Genomic DNA, 21,213 nt, shown 5'->3' on the forward strand with positions numbered 1-21,213 from the left:
CAACCTTACGGAGACACCCAGTTCCTCAATTCCAGCAGTTCACCATCTTCCTCCTCCTCCTGCTCTGGGTTTCCTTCACTATTGTCTCTGAATCCCACTGTGAACCACTTTGCCCTTTGTCTTGCCAGCATCCCAACTCATCTGATAGCTTGTCCTTCATACCCATCTTAAAAAACACTCAATTTGGTTCACTGGTTTTTCTGTCCCTATGTAATCTAGAGGGGCTGAGAAAAAGCACCAATTTCACAGGCTGGGCTACTTCTGTGGAGTCCTCTGAATGTTGGCCTCTCATTCCAGGATGCTAGGCTCAGCACTCTCTGCCATTTCCTCCAGAGACCATTCCAAGTGTTCCCCATTTTGTCAATATTATCCAGTTTTTCCAGATAAATAAATTTGCCTTTCACTTCACAAAAAAGAAAAAACAATAAAATAGTGAATTTTTCAAAGAAAATTATATTTAATGCACAGTTTCTACCCATAAACTTAGTAGCATACCTCCTTCTGCCCCAATCAGTCCTTTCTGGCGCTCAAAGCACTCTAGCTGCTCCAGGATTCTGCTCAATTATCATTTTTCCTCTATATCATCTACATTTCCCTCTCCAATGGCTCTACTTGGTTAGCACATATAAACAGGTTCACACTGATGCAGAAATGCTTTCTGGGTCTTACCTCTTATTCTATCATCTCACTCCTCCTACACACAGCCAAGCTTTCTTGAGGTACAGAGTATGACTATATTGTTCTGTTCTCTACCTCCACAAACATAGTTCCAGATAGGCCCTCAATAATAATTCTCATTGTTTCAATATTGATGCTGAAAACAGAGAAAGCCCAATAGAAAGGTAGAAACATAGTTCAGCAGCCACTTTGTAAAAAGAGAATATCCAACAGCCAAAAAAACATAGGAAAAGGGGCTCAACTTTGTTAACCACCAGAGAAATAAAAATTAAAACTATAAGGGTACACCACTACATAGCCATCAGAATGGCCAAAATGCAAAAGATGAAAATACTACAGCAGGTTGAGGACAGTTAGGACCCTCATGCATGTTAGAAGGGGCACAAATTGGCATACCTGCTTTAAAAAGGCATGCGGTAATAACTACTAAAGTGGAATTCATGCAAGCCCCATGATGTAGCGACTCCACCCCTAGGGCTGCATCTGCAGAGATGTACCATAATATTCATAGAAGCACTATTTGTAAGAGCCAAAGCCAAAAGTAATCCAAATTCATCAATGGTAGAACGAAGAGATTACAGCACATTCATAGGATGGAATTCAACACAGTAATGAGAATGGATGATTGTTACACATGAACAAATCTCACTGACATACCATGGAGTGAAATAAGTCAGACACACACACACGAAGCAGAGCATATGATTCCATATACATAAAGGACAAAAGCAGGCAAAAGTAATAGATACGGTGTTAAAAGTTACGACAGCAGTTACCCTTGGGTTCTAATAACTGGAAAAGGGCAAGAGATGTGCTCTTAGAATGCTGATAATGTTCAAATGGTGAAAATCCATCAAACTGTCTACATCCTTTTCTGTATATATATTATATTACACAATTTTAAAATGTGGATATACTGATTCATCCTTGAGCCACTTCTATTCAAAACACTCTTGACCTCCTTCTCTGTCTCACTCTATAGACGCTAAGATCCTGAGGCCAGGGACTAATCCTTGTCTATCTTGGCTTCCCTACTTCCTATACAGAGCTTAGTATACGCCTGCTCTCAACAAATGATTCTGGATGAGTAAACGAGCATGGCACCTCAGCCCCACTGATTTTGTTCTCTTTTATGCTCTTGATGCTGAAGTCTGCATTTTCAGCCTCTTCCCTGGGCTCCAGGTCTTGATATCTGCCTATAGACACTGCAGTGATAACAACCTGCCCTTTATTTGGAACTGGCTTTGAGTCTGGAGCTTTACCTATCACAAACAGCCTGCATGTTAGTCATTATTATCCCCACTTTACAGACCAGGAAATCAAGGATCCCAGAGGTTTACCTAAGAATGCACGGGTGATAAACTGGAGAAGTAAAATTGAAACTCAGGTCTTTCTTATCCCAAAGCCAAGGATCTTCCCACAGACCACACATGACCACAGATACAATAAATCTAAAATGTAGGTCACACAGGCGGCGCGCAGTGGCTCACACCTGTAATCCCAACATTTTGGAAGGCCGAAGCTGGCGAATCACCTGCGGTCAGGAGTTCAAGACCAGCCTGGCCAACGTGGCAAAATCCCATCTCTACTAAAAATACAAAAATTAGCCAGGTGTGGTGGTGCGCACCTGTCGTCCCAGCTACTCAGGAGGCTGAGGCAGGAGAACCACTTGAACTCAGGAGGTGGAGGTTGCAGTGAGGTTGCACTACTGCACTCCAGCCTGGGCGACAGAGTAAAACTCCATCTCAATAAATAAATTAATTAAAATTAAAATTAAAAAATGAAATGTAGGTCACTACTTTTCTCAAAGTCCTGCTCATCTTCCTTATCCTGAGCAATATCATCACTACCCACCTTGTCACCCAAGCTGCAGTCCTGGGAATTGCCTTCAATTTCCCTCACCCTTCACACTGACTCAGCCACTAAGTACTGTGTGCTAACCTTGACAGTCCATCCTGCGCTCACTATTCTAAATATCGCAGCATTAATTCAGGCTTTCATTGTTTATTCGCTTGAATATTACTGTAATTGTCTGCACACCATGTCTCCCAAATCCAGGCTTGGCTTCGTCTGTATCATTCTTGTGATGCTGCCTGAGAGATCTTTGTAAAATGCTAATCGGAATATGTCCCCCGTCTTGCCTACAGGACAGAGTTCAAACATAGCAGCATGGCATACCCTCCTTGACTTGGTCGTGGCCAAGCTCTCCGGATCCTTCCTTTGTGACTCTACTCCTCCTCCCACTTTGTAATCCTGCCATGTGAAGATTTACTGCTCACAAATGCATCTCTCTGTTTCCATGTCTCTGGATCCTTTTTTGCTAAGGCTTTATCTTCCTGGAATGCCCTTTCCCATGCTGTCTACCAGGCAAATTCCCACCCATCCTGCAAGAGGCAGCTCAAGCACTTAGTCCTCTGTCAAGTCTCTCAAGTAAAGCGGCTGCATTGCTTTCATGTCACCGCTAAGCTTTGTGCATCCTTCTCTTACACCCCTTTCATAATGTATTGCAGTTTTTACAGACTGCAGCCTTCACTTCTAGACCATTAGCTCCTTGGGGACACGTCTGCTCTTTATTGCATGCTCAGGCCCACACGCAATAGTCAACAATACTTGAACAAGTGAATTAGTAAATGAAACCAATTGTATGTGTACATATAATCTTAGTTGCAAATAATTTATTTTTAAAAGCAAATCCCAAGAGAATGATCCAGGCAGAAACAATGCAGCAAGAGTAGATCATTTATCTTTGTAAACTCTACGAGAGTGCAGCTCAAAGTGTAAGGCTGAAAACAACATTTAGCTGTTGTGTAAGTGTCTGCAGGAACATAGCATCCTCCTCTCCCAGGCCTCTCATCAATAATCTTCTCCTACCACCACCGCAGCCATCTCTGATCCTTGGCAGGGGTTAAGTACAGGGGTGAAAGGAAAAGGGTGAAGATCTATATTGAATAGCCTATTTCCTGGATCCCTAGTCTCTGAACCTAATGGAGAGAATCACTGATACTCAACCTCAAGTTTTTGGTGAAATAAAAATGGTCTAAACCTTAATAGAGATGATTCTCAGTACTAACCAGGATAGAGCAGAATATTCCATGTATCTCCTGGATTGGCTAAAGTAGAACAGAGCAAAAATAAACATTTTTCAGATTGTGCTCTCATTTCTAAGATGCAGGACAGGAACGTGGGCATATCAATAGTCAAGTGGTGATGCTGTCACTTTTGAATGAAGAAACTAAACAAAGGATTGGTGAAATTGACAAAGATGAGTATGGCTGCAAAGCACAGTGAGAGAAGAAACTTGACGTCTGAGAGTTGAGTGAGGGGCTGAGAAACTGTAGGCAGGAATACCCACTTCACCAATCACTCCACCCCACCTCACCACCCTGGGCCACACGGTATTTAAGTACAAGGCAGGACATCAGATGACCTACTGAAAGTACTCCTTGCACAGAGAAGAAAGCTGACTACGGCTCTTGCCAGCCCCTACTCTACATGAAGGCTACAATTAGACAGCTCTCCCTGGAATAGGACTGTGGAAAGAAGCAGCCAAGTGCCCCCCTGAGACACACAGAAAAGCAATAACTATGTTGACATTCCAAGAAGAGAGAGGGAGAAGAGCATTTTTCTTGCAGTCTCATTCTTTAATTGCCTCTTCTGGCTTCCTTTCTGGAGAGAGAAGGGAGGTGGGTGATGGCAGCTGGATCACGTAAAAGACCAGAGTGCAGATGATGTGAACTTCTATCAGGCCTCCTTGCACAAAGACCTTATTATAATACACACATAAAAATGCGTGGGCAAGTCTTGGAGGGTTGAGGTTTTTCCCCCCAAACTCACTCCCAGCCCCGTGCTTTGAATGCAGTTGTGTATACACACCCTCTGACAGAATAGGTTCTTCGTGTTGCCATGGAGCTGAAACCTCTGTAGTTTAGATGGAAGGATCACAGTGCTTTTATACTTCTAACAGCAGAGGTAAGAATCACTGCACAATATTAACTCCACTTTTATTTCAGATTTTCGGTTGCTCATCTTCGTATTCTGCGTGAACTCTATTTATATTTTTTTACTTACTCCTTATAAAATTACCTCATAGAAGCTGCTAGCAAACTGATTCTTGTCTTTGTAAATCAGTGTGTCAAAACTTGAGTGCATATATGATGTGTGAGTTTTCCCCACTCCTGCCCTTTCTAACAGAGAAAATTTGTGACCTTATCACATCTAGGGGAGTTTATGAGAAATGCAAAGTACAAATCAATTCATAGCTAATAAATATGCTGTGAAACACATAAAACATCACATAACCAGTAAGTATTTTCTCTGATATGATAAACCTAAAGATTATTTATATTCTATTATTTTTCAAATAGGTTTCAAGAATCAAAATCATATCTAGAACACTTTTGCAAACATAGATATGCTTCTGCAAGTTCCTCTCAGATCTTGTTTCAAAGCTTAGCTATTACCCTATTGTTTGGAAATCAAATAAAATAATCTAATGAAAGAAAAACAAAGTAATTTCCTAGCACAACCTCAATGTCTATGCTGCCCCTCCTTTTCAGATTTTGTATCTCCTAAGAAATCAGTGATTTGACTTCTGCAAAATCAAATGCAAAGGAGTTAAATAAAACAATTTTGATTTCCTACCTGGAAATACGCTTTTGGTCCTAGTCACACATTCTCATAATCTTGAGCCTCAATGTCTCAGGTAAATTCGCCAATCTGCCGACAAGAAGTTTTGTATTATGACTTCTCCTCCCACAGTGCGTGCATTACAACTTGACTACGAAAATGACCTTCGTCTTAACCAGAACAGCAAAACTGAATCTATCAGTTTGAAAAATGAGAGTGCAAACATGCGGAGGAGGGAGAGGCAAAACAGGTGGATAAGATGTTGCACTAAGCTACACACAATATTAGTGCTAGAGTGCTCTGCAAAATGAAATCTTAAGAATTAGAAAATAGTTTATAAGGAATAAAATAGTGATGGCACTAGATGATAACCCAAATAATAAAATAAATATCCATGAGTCCACACCAAAGTCAACAATCAATCAATCAATAAAATATGTAGATATTTTCTCCCTTCAAAGATAAAGCTTAATTCTTCTCCCCTTGGGTGTGGGCTGACTTCCAAAGAATAGAATACAGAGAGAGAAAAAGTAGTAACTTTACAATGGAAAAACCTGGCAGAGTCTACCGTAACCAAGTGATCAAGGTTAATATCACCAGTGATAAGGCATGTTGATGTTACACAATTCCTAACATAATGTGATGAGACGGGAACCTCGCCTGGTGGTATTCTGCCCCCAAACCCATAAGTCCAGACTACAAAATTCCTGGCCCATACTCTTCCAAAATGTCAATTCCATCTGAAACAAGTAGACTGTGCCATGGTACTATCATATTGTATCTTGTGTCATATTAAATATTTTTAAAGTGAGTAGCTAATTAATACCAAATAAACTTCTCAGGCAAACCAAACCACTTTTTAAAAAGTTAATCAACCACTCAAATAAAACAGGCTTTTTAAGATAGTAATATTGTTTAGATAGGATTTTTTCTTCTTCTCTTTTGATGCTTTCAGAACACCTCAGTATGACATCTTCAAATGGTGTACACTTCAGTTTTTTCTTTGCTAAAGACAGTGCATATATTTCCACTATGACTAGCAACAATGGTGCTTGTATTGATCGTTCTGGCAGCTATTTAAATAGGCTTGTTCTCTCCCCATCTCAATGGCCTCACAATGCTAATACTACAATGCTCAGGACCTTCTGAGCACCCTAGCCAGATGCCCCTTACTGCTTGTGGACAGGCATTCCCCAGCCTCTTGGCTGGGTGACAGCAACCACAGCAGCCCACAAGAAGGGTGGAGAACCAATGAGTAAAATGATAAACATTTGTGATGAAACAGGATGTTGGAGACAGGGGGGTGAGGAGACAAAATATCTCAACACTGAACTACTAACGCTACTTTGGAACTCCTAACAGTGTTCCCTTGTTGTAAAACTAGGAGCAGTAAACAGGTATTTTTCTCTGGTGTTTTCTCCTTTATTATAATTAATTTCAGAATTACTGCTAAACAACATACCATTACCCAGGCACAGAACTTAAGACTGAGCTAACTGAACCACAAGCACTATACCCCCATAAATATTGTAAATGTTCATTGGAGACACTTAAACAATTATGTGAAAATAAAATGTTTTCTGGACACAGAACACAACATTTTCAATAGTTCAGCCCTTGCTGTTGATTGAATGTACACTTTAAACCATCATTTCCCCTCTTATCTATGCCAGTTAGTAAGCACAAATTTAAGAAACTCTGAAATAAACATAGTACTTCACTTATACAGTGTCCTGGACTCGGACTTCACTTTGATGGACTCTCAATATGTAAGTAAATATCTCTTAAGTTGAAATTCTACTGAAACTATTCCCTGATTTCTGTACTTGGAGTACAATCATTTTGTTTTAATTGCTATGTATTGAAGAATCCACAAAATATTATGTTATAACTATGTTATAACATTAATGCATTATGCATTCCTGCTTCACCCCATAAATTAATGTACCAGTACCATATATGCATACATACCAGTACAAAATCGCAGAAAAAAAATGACTCAGGTGGTTCCCATTAATTCACACACTGATTCTGATATCAAAGTTAACAAAACAAAACAAAAAAGTGAAATCACCACTATGGTGGTGCTCTCTTGGACTCCTTTTTAAAGAGTGTTATCAACAAGGATGTCTTCTTAGAGTCTACGATACTCATTTCTCTCATCCATTTCATTCTTGCTTTATTGCTAATGATTGCACCAAAACAAAGTAAAAAAAAAAAAAATCCGTCTTAGTAGCAATTTGATACTTTAAATAAATCTCTGAAAACCTTTTCCACCAGAAGTGTCCTAACAGTGACAGATCATTTTGCAATATATACACAGAGATGGAACACAGCTATGCACTGAGGAATATGGACGGGGCAGGAAGTGACTGAGATGCAGCAAGCTCACTTCCTTCAGACTAAACACAAACCTTTATAGCAATATTAAACCCAAATTTCTAGTCATTTTTAGACTTAAAAACCTAATTCAGCCTGTCTGAATTTCAACTCGTATTTGACAAGTACCTCCAAATGAAAAAGTGGGAAATTACAAAGATGAATTTGAGGACACACATTCTACTTTTGTTCCCCACTTGTTACACTTATCATCCCTAAATATTATTTACCCATCTCTTTTATGCATTTATCTTTAAAAATCATTTCTGGAAAACTTAGTAATTAACATTTTGAAAACAATGCTAGAGTAAAAAGGTTACAGTGTCACATATACTTTCCTTTAAGAATGTAAATTACATATTTCCTTATAAAGCTGTTGTTCATGTTGAACAACAGGACATCAAACTTGAAAAGGCAAAATTAAGCCTATGAGAAAACGCAGTAGGTGCAGTATCAGAGGTGAATGTGAAATTTCATTCCAAGCACTATTGCACACACACAACTGATAAATTTCCTACTAGTACACTCAAGTCTAAATCATAATTCAATATGGATATTAGTCCATACTCTTTCTGAATGAAAATAAGGCAACCCAATGAAACTGATGACATGATCAAAAAAAGATAAACAGCCCTTTTTACCCTTCAAAAGAACAAAAGAACACATGAGAATATTTCTATTAATACTGATATTTTAAAGCATAACACCATAACCTATATTACTCGGCAAGATCAGTTTATTATCCATTTGTTTTCATTTATCCCGAAGATCATTCTTAGTCTTTCTACTTGTATCAGTTCAATTTGTTATCCTCACACTATTATTATCAGTTAAGTAACCCTGGGTAAACTGTGGTTTTCATATCTATTGACCTGGGATAACACAGGCTGATATTTCATTAGCATAAGCTTGTCCTAACAAGTATGACTCCACTCCTTTTAAGATTTGTTAAAACTGACTTAATTATATTTTCTTAACTATCTTGATGATTTCGGTTGCCCACTTACTTTATAGTATTTTGGATATTACAATTTATCTTTCTAAACTAAGGGAAAACAACCTTTCATTCACTTTTTAAATTCTTCCTCCATCGTATGAAATATTGGAAGACATATTGAATTCCCATCTCTAAATTAGAGTTAAGAAAGATACTGCTCAACCATCTACCAATAAACTATTTACCAGATAACTTAGGTTATTTTAAAATAATTATAAGATCAATTAAACCAATATAAAGAAAATCTTGAAATGCACTATAAATTCCAAAAGTGCATCCTGTTTACACAATAAGATCTGAGCCTCAGAAAAAGAAAACCAACAAGGCATGATTTAGGTAATCAATAGAGGGGTCTGCTAAAATGATTTCTGCAAACGACCAGTGAGTTGAGCTCACATTTAAAAATGTACTATTACTTACATTTTAAAAGCAAGACACTGGAAAGTAGTGTTATAAATGCTCAAAAGCTCATGGGAAAAAAAATAATTTCCAAACATGGAGTGTTTTTCAAGTGTTTAATAAATATAAGTATTTTTGTTTTTAAAACCTGAGGTTAAATACAATTCTTAATTTACTAGCCAGATTCACTGTACTCAGAAATTCCTGAATATAGTTTTCATTTACTGTCTAACCTATCAATCTATAAATCTACATTTAATCTGAGAAAATTATATGACATAACAGATCCTTTAACTATTAATGGTTCAAACTGTTAATTCCCCCCACCATGGTCATGGTTTCAGAATATACAAGTCCATAAGAATGCAAGCCACTTGACAGTAGACCAAGAAGCAATATAAAAAATGATAATCAGTCCAGGCGCGGTGGCTCACGCCTATAATCCTGGCCCTTTGGGAGGCCGAGTGGGGCGGATCACTGGAAGTCAGGAGTTCGAGAACAACCTGGCCAACATGGCAAAACCCCATCTCTACTAAAAACACAAAAATTAGCTGGGCGTGGTGGCACATGCCTGCAATCCCAGCTACTTGGGAGGCTGAGGCAGGAGAATTGCTTTAACCCGGGAGGCGGAGGTTGCAGTAAGCTGAGATGGCACCACTGCACTCCAGCCTAGGTGACAGAGTGAAACTCTGTCTCAAAAAATATTAATAATAATAATAATCAGAGAACTGCACTATCTTTATCACTGTAATTTTTAAATAACTTTGAAGGCACTCATGAAAAACTAACCAGAAACAGGTAATCTAGATTAGATAAAGCTAATATCATTTAAATGTATAAAATAACAAAACAAGAATTAAATCACATTGAGAAATAGTAGAACCAAGTAGATATAAGGTAATAAGAATAAATATTTAAAACATATAGGAAGCTCATAGAAACTTACTTTTCAAAAAATAACTAAGAAATACATTAGAAAAGATATGCCAAGTCAGTCCAGACAAAGAAATGTAATGAATAAAGATACCTCTTTAATTATTATTAAAATGCAAACCAAAACAACAATGCAGTCAAAATTTTTACTTTGGCACAATCGTGATAAAAATGGAAAGCAAATTGAAAATGAAGACCATGTATGATAAAAAAATTCATTCCCTTTGAAAAACAACCCCAAAAGAAAAAAATAATGAATATTCAGCAATAAGGGGATTTTTAGAAAATTGTGACCATTAAATTAGATCAAAAATAGCAGCAGCCATTAAAATTAGAATATGCTAATATGCAAAATGAAAGTGTTTATAAAAATGATTTTGAAAGTAAGGATTGTATCAATATCATGATTATAACTATGCCAAGTGTATGGATGTGGGCTAAGATCAAATTATATACAAGGAAAAATTCTAAAAATCAAGTTGATACGTTATAAAAGCCTATGAGATAGTTATGCATCTCTTCTTTATTGGTGATATAATATTGCTTGTGTGATAAATTAAAAACTTGACAAGAACAAATAAATTACAGTAATCTAGTCAGCTCCAAAATTAAATCTCCCAAATGCATCAACCAGTACCTACTATAAAACAATGACTATTCCACAGGAGAGTTCACCAATGGCCAGAGCTCTGTAACCAAAGCAAGACCTACATCTTACATGAAATGAAACTGTGAATGGTCCATAGCATATCCATACTCTTTAAGCTATTAATCCATGCCCAAGTGCTTAAAAAGTTTACTATCTAGCATATGATGTTAGAGATTGTTCATTTTTATCCTTGTGATTGTACTACACCCATTATTTCTATGGAAGTTCATATACACTACCAAATCACGTTGTTTGAATACAGGCAGTTCTCAACTTACAAACACCTGACGAAAACCAAAAATAAAACCAGCTGCTGCTTTCCCCGGGTTGTCGCCTTCTAGCACTACCAGTAGTCTTACTGTTACCCCTAGAGAGTCTCAGCTGTTGTGAAGAAATCTAAAACTTTTTAGAGAATTTGGGGGGAGAAAGGGTCAAAGCAATAAAACAGTACCAGATAGTGAATATACACAAAGCACACAAAGCCATTGCTTACCCTGAGTCGTACTCAATAAAGGTTTGATGAATGAATGGATAAATTTCCTTTTCACCTCTGTAATTTGAGTCCCACTACTTTGCCTCTACCCTACTCCAGCAGCCTGTTAACAAGCCTCCTTTTGGGGCTCTTGATTCATGGAGCTGGAGCTCAAGAAGGGAGTGAAACCCCATAAACAAACAGCTGTGATCAACAGGCTGTCCACTGGGCAATTCAACAGAGAGGACCTGTGCTCAGGACCAATCCAAAAAGGTCTGTTCTTGTGACCTCCCCTAGAGCACCAGCTTGATGTATACTCCAACTGTACTTTGATGGCCTTAAAGGAGCAGAACCACTTTAAACACATCTAAAGTCTAATAACTTTTCGATTTATTTCACCCCATGTATTTCTAACTAATCATTCATCTTCTGAAATTTCAAGCCCCTCCATTACTCAAAAATCTTCCTCAGTTCTCTCTTACCATCTGAATTACAGAAAATCAAAGAAACTCAAAGTTTGAGAGGTCTGAAAGGACTTTTAGCACAACAACCTAAAGAACAGGGCAAAACAACTTCACTCTTTCATTCAAGTTCCATCACAACATGGTCCAGGCTATTCTACTTATGATTCTCAGTTCTTAACCCTGTACATTTCCTGTCTCCCGACTTTCACTCATGCCACCATTTATATCATACTCCATTTGAATGGTGCCCTCACGATTTTACAAAATCCAACTCTTGGGCAGCCATATGTGGTGTTCCTACTTTCACTTGTAACGTATGTTCATCTTCCAACCCATCTTTGCTTCTAAAGATGCTAACCAATCCTTAAGGTCCACATCTTCCAGAAAAACCTTTCCTGGTTCCTGCAATTGGTCTTTTTCTCTGAAATTTCATTTCATCTGGTTTATGCCTCTTTTTTGCATATTCTGTCTTTTCCACTAAGACGAGTTAGTCATGCATGCCATTAACAATATTAGATTGCATTCTCTCTGAGAACATGATGTAGGGTTCACATTTATTTCTATACAGTTTCTAGCCCATTGCCAAAATCAGAAGAGGTACTCAAATAATTGTTGGCTGGGACTTTTGATTGGTAAGAAAATACAGATGACTTTGGAACTAGAAAAATTTAAAGGAGTGGTTTAGACCAGAATGGACTATAGCAATCAAAGACCAAGAACTCAATTTTGATAACTTGGTGCCTTCAGGTTTACTGGGTTGAGAAGGGTGCTAAGTGGTAGGATGTCACTGTCAAAAACATACTTTTCCCTATTTCAAAATTTTGCCTAAGACCAAATATGTACCTATGGAAAAAGACTTCTTCCTCTCATCTTTTCCTCCATTCTGTAAGATACCAACTCGCAAAAAAAAAAAAAATCTGAATTTTACACAACGAATTAAAAACACAGTTTTGAAACAAAGTACAAAGGAACCAAGCATAATTTAACCTGTTTTAAAGAATATCAAAAATAACTTTCCTTTTTTAGTTAACAATAGTCTACTAAAGGGCAGATTTCAAGGGTACAAATCTGAAACACTTGAAGAGCAGGTGTATCATTTTAGAGGTATCTAAACGTTATTTTCTCTACTATATGGAGCCTGTGTGTCTGCCTAACACATAACATGCATTTTCTTAATTAGAATGCATGCTGAAATATCTATTTTAATAAATATATTGTGACCCAAGGAAATCATTATGATCTATTAAAGAACAATTAACTATAAAAGCATTAGCTATACAGAAAGAGATAGCTTCAAATTGGTATACACAGATTTCTACTATCTATAGACAAAAATCTATCTGAATATTTTTCAAGACCTTAAAAGATGCTGTGTTTACATAGCAATGGTATAGTATACATTGGCAGATGATTCAAAATATTTTAGTATATATCTACATATATAAGTATTTATAATCTGAAAATTAAATCCCATGATTTTAAGACAATTTAAATATAAACTAGGCAGGGGAGAGGGCAACAATGTTAGCGAGGAGGTCACTGAGGAATGAATGAATATACATTAAGCGTGTTTAATAAGCCTTTATACACCAACATTTTTTGAGATTACATATATCTAAAATGTAAAAAAAAAAAAAACTGCCTCTGTTTTTAATCAGAAATGTCTCAGGGTCATTATCATAAACATAGATCACCATAGCAAACCTACTCATTTATTTATTTCCATTTACTAGGAAAATACTTATGGAGCCTCTTCTACGAGTCAAGTACAACATTAAGTCCTGGAGATAACAGTATCATATGGGGCAGGCATGGTCTCAGCCCTAGTAGAACTGAGATTCTGAGTAGAAAGATCAACAAATAGCTACTGTAAATTGGGGGAAACACAGTAACAGCTTCTGAAGCTACTGAGATGCTTACATTTGCTTACCCCTGCACTCTTGTTTCCTCCAGTGGCTTATATTTTGATCTTTAAGATCTTGCTTCTGATTTTTATAGTTTATCTATTTCCTTCTTCACTTTCAGGCTGTCACTGATTACATTTGCAGTCAATATGCCATCCTTTAACAGTGACAATATTTGACTTCCATATAGTGCTCCTAATCTCTAGCCAATCAGATGATCAAGCCTATTAAAACTAAGCCTAAAATAAGGACAAACAAGCTCTGAGTGACGGCTGAATAGGTATTTTCTACCATTGCAGTTTGATAAAATCATTTCATGCATTATCTGTTTCTTTCTGATGAGATATTTCTATTACCCAACTGACCATGCCACCCATTTAAGAAGATAATTTAAAGAAATGTTTTACCAACAAAATTTCCCACTCTTCTCTCATTCTCTTCTAAAATAAACAAAACAGGCCAGGCGTGGTGGCTCACGCCTGTAATCCCAGCACTTTGGGAGGCTGAGGCGGGCAGATCACGAGGTCAAGAGATTGAGACCATCCTAGCCAACATGGTAAAACCCCGTCTCTACTAAAAAACACAAAAACTAGCTGGGTGTGGTGGCACATGCCTGTAGTCCCAGCTATATGAGAGGCTGAGGCAGGAGAATTGCTTGAACCCGGCAGGCAGAGGTTGCAGTGAGCCAAGATCGTGCCACTGCACTCCAGCCTGGTGGCACAGTGAGACTCCGTCTCAAAAAATAAAAATAAAGATAAACAAAACAAAACAACAGCAACAACAACAAACCTAGACTTCTGCTTAGAAGCAAGATCCCTACTGCCAGAAAAGTCTTCTTTAAGTACAGTCCATAGAAATGGTATCTTAATATATAAACCACTGTTTCTCAAAGAGTAGTTCTCAGATCACCGGCAGCAGAATTACCTAATTTACCTCTTAACATTAAGGTTCCCTATGCCTCACCTCAGACCTTGTGAATCACACGCGTAGAGCATGGGGGTCTGAATTTTTTAACGCTCCTTGAAAGACCATTGTGCATGATACAGCTTGAATCCACTGATCTAAATAACCAAAGAGTACACGTTGAAAATGTCAGTCTGAGCCCTAAAGACTCAAGTCCTCTATTTTACTACCAGTCTGCAAAATTTAATAAATGCCACCCTCTGCAATGCACTGGATAAAATTAAGTTTAAAAAGTTCAAGACAATAAAGTTTAAAGGCCACCTCTACCCAGAGAGTTTCCACTTTAATATGGAAGGCAAAGCACAAACACATAAAAAAAAAAAACTTAAAAATAAGCACAAGCAACATTTCAGGGGAGTCCAGTGGATAGAGGACAAACGTGCTAAGAGGGGCAGAGCCTAGGACTGAGCAGAATACAGTTGGGATTCAGAAAGGAAGAATTCTAAAACAAGTTTGGGGCAGAATTTAAACATAGCAATTTTCAAGTGGGTCTCTAAAAAGGTGTGATGATTGCCATCGGGCATTTAAGATCAAGGAGAAAATACGTATAATCATACCTCTTGGTACCATAGTCAACACAGAAAGAGAAATGCCCTGCAGGCTTATTAAAAGATGAGATATTGGTTTGGGAAAACCTCCCTGAAAAGAAGCTTTTACAAACATATATTATCTTTTGAGGCAGACAGAGGAGGTATTGTTATCCCCAGATTTACAGACGAGGAAACTAAGAATCATCTGAGACCCTTTTTTGCAGGGTTCTTATTATAGGGCAAAGCTGGTCCTTTCCTTCTATCAGGGACTCTGCTCAGCCTGACACTGCTCCCAGGAGAAGGATCGTTAATTCACTGTCTCAGAAATGAGACAACAAGCCATTCAAAAACATATTTCTCCCTCTGTCCAGTTCAAGAAAACAAGCAGGGGAAATGTGTGTGAGTGTTTGTGTGTCTGTGATGCGTATGTGTGCATGCATGTAGATCTATGCATGAGTGTGTGTGTCAAGGGTATCACTAATTTAACTGACCACTCATTGTTTCATAATTAATGAGTTACTGTATTTTAGTGTCTAATGGATGTTTCAGTGCTAGTACTTATGGCTAATGATACTAAAAAGCAAAAGCCAGTCAAAGTCTCTGACTTTGTGATTTGATTTGTGATCAAGATAATTATCTGAAATCTCCATACTGGGTTAGTGACAGCAGGTTTCCTCTGGCTGTGCTATCCAATATGGTAGGCACTAGCCTTATGTGGCTGCTTAAGTTTAAATATAAAATTAACATTAAATAAAATTTAAAAATTAGTTCCTCAGCTGCACTGCCACATTTCAAGTACCCCAAAGCCACTTGTGGTTAGTGGCTACCATATTGGCCAATGCAGTTCAATTTGAGAGCACTGCTCCAGGGTGTCAGTCTTTCTGAAAAGAAAACTTCAGGCCTCAGTGTATACAATCATTGTTATTTACATCTAGTTCCAAACACATGCTAACAACAGTGATCAAACTTTTGTCCCTCCCACTAAGGCTTCTCAAGCCCCTCTAGTAGAATTCATATATTTCTCCTCAGAAATCCCTTCCCCGTTCTCCTCATCACACCTCTCTTCTCATGGCTGTTTTCATCCTGGCTTGATAGCTACGTGCACATCCATCTCCTCTACAGTCAGCTTCTCAAGGCCAGTGGGTCATGTTCAGTTACCGGTAATGGTCCATGGCCTTTTAGGAACCGCATCGCACAGCACGAGGTGAGTGACGGGCAAGCGGGCATTACTGCCTGAGCTCCGCCTCCTATCAGATCAGCGGCAGCATCAGATTCTCATAGGAGCGTGAACCCAACTGTGAACCGCGCATGCGAGGGATCTAGGTTGCATGCTCCTTATGACAATCTAATGTCTGATGATCTGAGGTGGAACAGTTTCATCCCAAAACCATCCACCAACCCCACACCATGGAAAAATTCTCCTCCATGAAACCGGTTCCTGGTGCCAAAAAGGTTGGGGACGGCGAGTTCAGAGAATGGTAAGGTTTTGTGATCATTCCTACGAGGTAGATGCTTAGATGGAATTATTGCTTGTGCTGCACATTCATAAGGAGAAAAAAAAATCAAATGATTTTAAAAGTGGGTATGAAAATGTACTTAGCAGACATAAATCAAAAAAGCACTGGGCTGTATTGGAGGTATTGTTATCCCCGATTTACAGACGAGGAGACTAAGACTGTCATCAGCCAGCACACAGGGGATGGCCCCTTACCACAGCAGGGAGACAAAATCAGGACTCATGGTGACCTATGGGAACTGAACTGCTTAGCTTAGGATGAGCTTGTCAAAAAGTTGTATCAATTCAATTCTTACTCATGCTGTTACAACATCTTCAAAAACTCAAGCCTTGGGATGCTAATGAGAACTTCTACTTTCACTCTGACAACGACTTCTGAAACACAAAAAAACGTACATTTCCTTCATGCTATCATTTGGATAGTGAAGTATGAACAATATCTGATTTTTTCAAGAAACCAGTTTGAGGGGGAAAACCCATGGATCAGGGCACACTGGCTGTCCCCATGAAGACAGAAAATATTAAAAAGGATTGAAGAGTTATCACACTGGTACTTCACCGCTCACTTTCTTTTGCCAGCTTCAATGCCATACTTAACTAAGTATCTAATTGTCATACTTAACTAAGTTTCTAGGCACTTTCCCACAAGCCTTGGAAGAAAGAGGTGTCTACAGGGCCACCATAGACCAGAGGAAAGGTAAAACACGGGAAATGAAACCAAGTAACGTGGTGAGAGCACAACTGATGACAATCACAGAGAGCACAGTCGACTGCAGGGGGTGCTGAATGTGGCCTTCAGAGGAAGTGAAACTTAGAACAGGGCCAAAGATGCATCACTTTGCACAAGAAAAGTCACCCACTCTTGCCCCATCCTCACCTCCACCCCATCTCGTGGCTCACCATTGTGGCATTTCTTCATTGTCAACATTCCAGATTGATAAAAAGTAGCAAACTAAAAGACTGGCCCAGCAAAGTCCCTGATCAGCCAGATCACCAGCAGCAAGTTGCACGTTTGCATGTGTCTCTCCCACCACAGTGTACCCCAAAACTCAGTCAGGTTAGAGCCCTGAAACATTATCAGGCTCTCAGTATATGAAAAAAAAAAAAGTGCCTGAGATGTGCTCGGAGATTGCAGTCATAGTACTGGGGATGGGCTCTGGCACCAGCCCCTTGAAGCAGAACCTGAGCTACACTGCGTATCCGTAGGTAACCTTGGGCAAGCAACTGACCCTTCTTGGTGGCCCCATTTTCTCACATGTCAGCCACAGTTATCATGTACCATCAAATTTAAGTGGTCTACCAATTCTAAGACATAGGCTTTTTTTTCATATTTTAACATTTTTGAAATCAGAATGTGTCTTACTATGGATGGCATCTTTCAAAAAAAATTGGAATCTTTGTTTTCCTTTCTTAGAGGTACATCAAATGCCATCTTACAACCGATGACACCTTAGAGTCTATGAAATTTGGAGCCTACTTTATAAAGTATCGATAAAGATTAAATTAGTTAATTTAGGTCAAGTATTTAGAATAGCGGTTGGTCTTGAGTAAGCTGCTCAGTAATTATTAGTCACTATTAAATTTATCACTCTGAAAATGGGCAGAGTCATAAGAGACAATCAACACATTTTTACTCCTAAACTGTGTTAAAATGATGGCTGATGCAGAAGTGTTGCAGGGAGAGGTTAAATGACTATTCAAAATCTGATGTATCCGAGCCCTTGGTGCACAGTAGTTGGTACATAATAAATAATTGTTAACTAAATCAATTGAATGCACAACCCAGCCTTACTTATGCCAAAAGTCTCTTCGTCAAACATAAATATCTAATATTCTTTCCATACAAAGGGAAACCAGCAAGAACATGGTTCTTTTATGCTAAGTGACAAAGAGCAGATTCCTACTTTTTGAAGGCTTTGAATATTTTTCCAGATCAAAATTTCATGCAGGTTTTCTTCTCTGGTAATGCCCTTTCTACCTCAACTTTCCACAAATTTAAATCCTGAGCCCCTTCTTTTAAGGCCCAATTCAAATTTCATCTCCTCTAAGAACTGTTTTGCCCCACTATTTCTCCCCCATTTAATCTTCTTTCTATTTCTACTCCTTACATTTACCTCAGCCACCATAAACACTTGATTTGAACCTCATTGGACACAATAATATTAAAATATTGTGTAAGAATGGGAAGTGGGTCATGATTGTCACTGCTTCCCCTGGGGAGCCTTATGCAAGAGTGAAATCTGCTTGAATCCTCTTGCTATGTGTGGAATTGTGGCCCCCCAAAAAGTCACATTGAAGTTCTAACTTCAGTACCTCAGAATGTGGCCTTGTTTGGAAATAAGGTCCTTGCAGATGTAATTAGTTAGGATGACATCACACTGTAGTAGGGTGGGCCCCTTATCCAATATGACACAAATAGCGAATACTACACGAAGACTGAGGCAGAGATTACAGTAATGAGGAGCCCAGGAACAACAAGGATTGCAAACCATGGCCAGAGGCTGGGAGAGAGGCACAGAACAGATTTCCCCTCACAACCCTGCTGACATCTTGGCTTCACACTTGCAGCCTCCAGAACTGTGAGACAATAGATGTCTTTTGTTTTCAGCCACCCAGCATGTGAGACTTTATCACAGCAGCCCTGGCAAAATCTTTATTGCACTTCTCCTCATATAGATGCTATGACACTGGATTCTCTTTTATTATGGACCTCTAGCCAGCCTTTCTTAATCTTGGTGGCATCACTCCCTTGAATCAGGCCTGTAAAAGTTAGAGTTTCTCCAGAGTTAGCCCCACACCCTCTTTTCGTCTCTGCTCTCTTTACACCCTCTCATCCACTCCAACTCAGACACCATCTATACATTAAGGACACCCACTTCCATCTCCAGACCACCCCCCTCCTCCAGACTCCTATGATCAACTGACTACTTGACATCTCCATTTAGATAATTCAAAGCCACTTTAAACTCAACAAATCCAAAAACAAAAGTCACCACTCTCTTAAACCTGGCTTTCCCCTTAGTGAGCCCCATCCCAATAAATTGTGCCTCTGCCCATTCAGGCATGCAGGCCACACACTTACGACTCATTCTAGGCTATGTCCTCTCCTTCACTCTCTACAGGTATTATAAAGCCCTATCTATTTCTCCTCCTGGAAATCTCTCACATCTCACCAATCTTTCTCCCAGTCTCCACCTCTACCTCTTTAATTCACTGTAGTGGATTAGTCCAGTATAGTCATCTACTCCCTGGTTTACCGCAGTAATCTCTTGACTAGTTCTAGATCCAATCTTGCCACCCTCCAATTTGTTCACCATGCAAAGCTCGACTACATATTCCAAGTAAATTTCAAAATGCAAATCTAATCCTTTCATCCCCATGTCTGAACAACTTCTATGAGTTTCCATTCAAGTTGAGATGAAGACCAAAATCCTAAACTGAGTTTATAAAACCCTGTGTGGACTGAGCCCTGTGCAGCTCCCTTGTTCTTGGTGCCCCAGCCACAGCAGTGTTCCTTTATGCCTTTGATTAAAACCATGATCCCACTGATCACAGGTCCTGTGCCCTAGCTGTTCCCTCCACCTGGAGAATCCACCAACCCCTTCACTTATTTAATGATCCCCATTAGTCAATCTGGGATCAAGACACCCGTTTCTCAGAAAAATCTTTCCCTGACTTCATCAAAGAGATGAAGCTCTCCTGTTCTCCTCTCTCCTGGCACCTTAAAAGCATAATTTATAATTATAAGAGTAGGAAAGAAGTTATCAACTAATTTATAATTCTACATCTGTATGATTGTCAGATTAATATGGATTAGGGTCCTCCAATGAGGACTGAAACTCTTTGTTCCTGCTGTATCCCCAGCTCTCAGGTCAGCGTCCAGCACCTAACAGCTACTCAATAAGTATTCGTTAAATAATCAACAGTAAGCAAATATCCTTTACATATTGAAAGAAACTACTGTGTTTTAATTGTCTACCATATTATGATGGAAATTATTTCTCTAGAAAGATATACGTAGTATTTAATTTTCCTAACGCTTCTACTATAGCATAATGGACATACTACAAATGTGACAGGCTGGTTTACTGTATGTTAACTATATTTTAAATGCACTTCTTCTAATATTGTACTGTTAATAATTATGCTGCCATAAACAATTATTAACTTATGTCACTCATCCAAAATTTCAAAGGTGATTAGTTAATAACTTCTTTGCTAGTCTTATTCCAATAGTCCAGAAACAAGTAAATAAAATTTTAGTAACAGTTTCGTATGTGATGTACTGTTGGTTTTATCACTAATTCTCTCTTCTCCAGGATTATCAACCTACTTGATATTGAAAAACAGAATAGATGAATAATGAAAAAAAAAGGTTATATCACTCCAACCCTATTAAACAATTTTCCTCAAAATTTTCTGAGTGCAGATCTTGGTACAGCTCTGGATAGGGACAGTGACAGCCACTGCAGCAGAAGCAACAGGTATGAATGACATCCATGTGACACTACATGCACTGCAAGTGGCAACAATTCTGAGTGCATGTGGATTCCAAATAACAAATTTTATTCTCACTAACAGTGATGATAAAAAATATAACACATATTTCTAGATGATGGGAAAATGTTAGTATTTCCTAACTTATTTAATTAAATAAGAATCTTATAAACAACTTCCAATCACACATGTACTCAACTACCACC

General features: G+C 38.6%; 1 protein-coding gene across 8 annotated transcripts in view; it reads right to left on the reverse strand.

Moving 5' to 3' along the window:
* HIVEP2 (HIVEP zinc finger 2) overlaps positions 1-21,213 on the reverse strand; it is a 194,424-nt gene that overhangs the window by 144,257 nt on the left and 28,954 nt on the right. For 4 of the 8 annotated variants that reach the window (XM_063666671.1, XM_063666669.1, XM_063666674.1 and 1 more), the window contains exon 2: positions 5,320-5,394. The exons of the other annotated variants lie outside the window; for them this stretch is intronic. The gene's annotated coding sequence lies outside the window, so the exon portion shown is untranslated. The remainder of the gene's footprint in view (positions 1-5,319; positions 5,395-21,213) is intronic. 8 annotated transcript variants of the gene reach the window in all.

This window comes from Pongo pygmaeus, chromosome 5 (genome assembly GCF_028885625.2).
Source record: "Pongo pygmaeus isolate AG05252 chromosome 5, NHGRI_mPonPyg2-v2.0_pri, whole genome shotgun sequence".
In the NCBI taxonomy this organism is placed as follows: domain Eukaryota; kingdom Metazoa; phylum Chordata; class Mammalia; order Primates; family Hominidae; genus Pongo; species Pongo pygmaeus.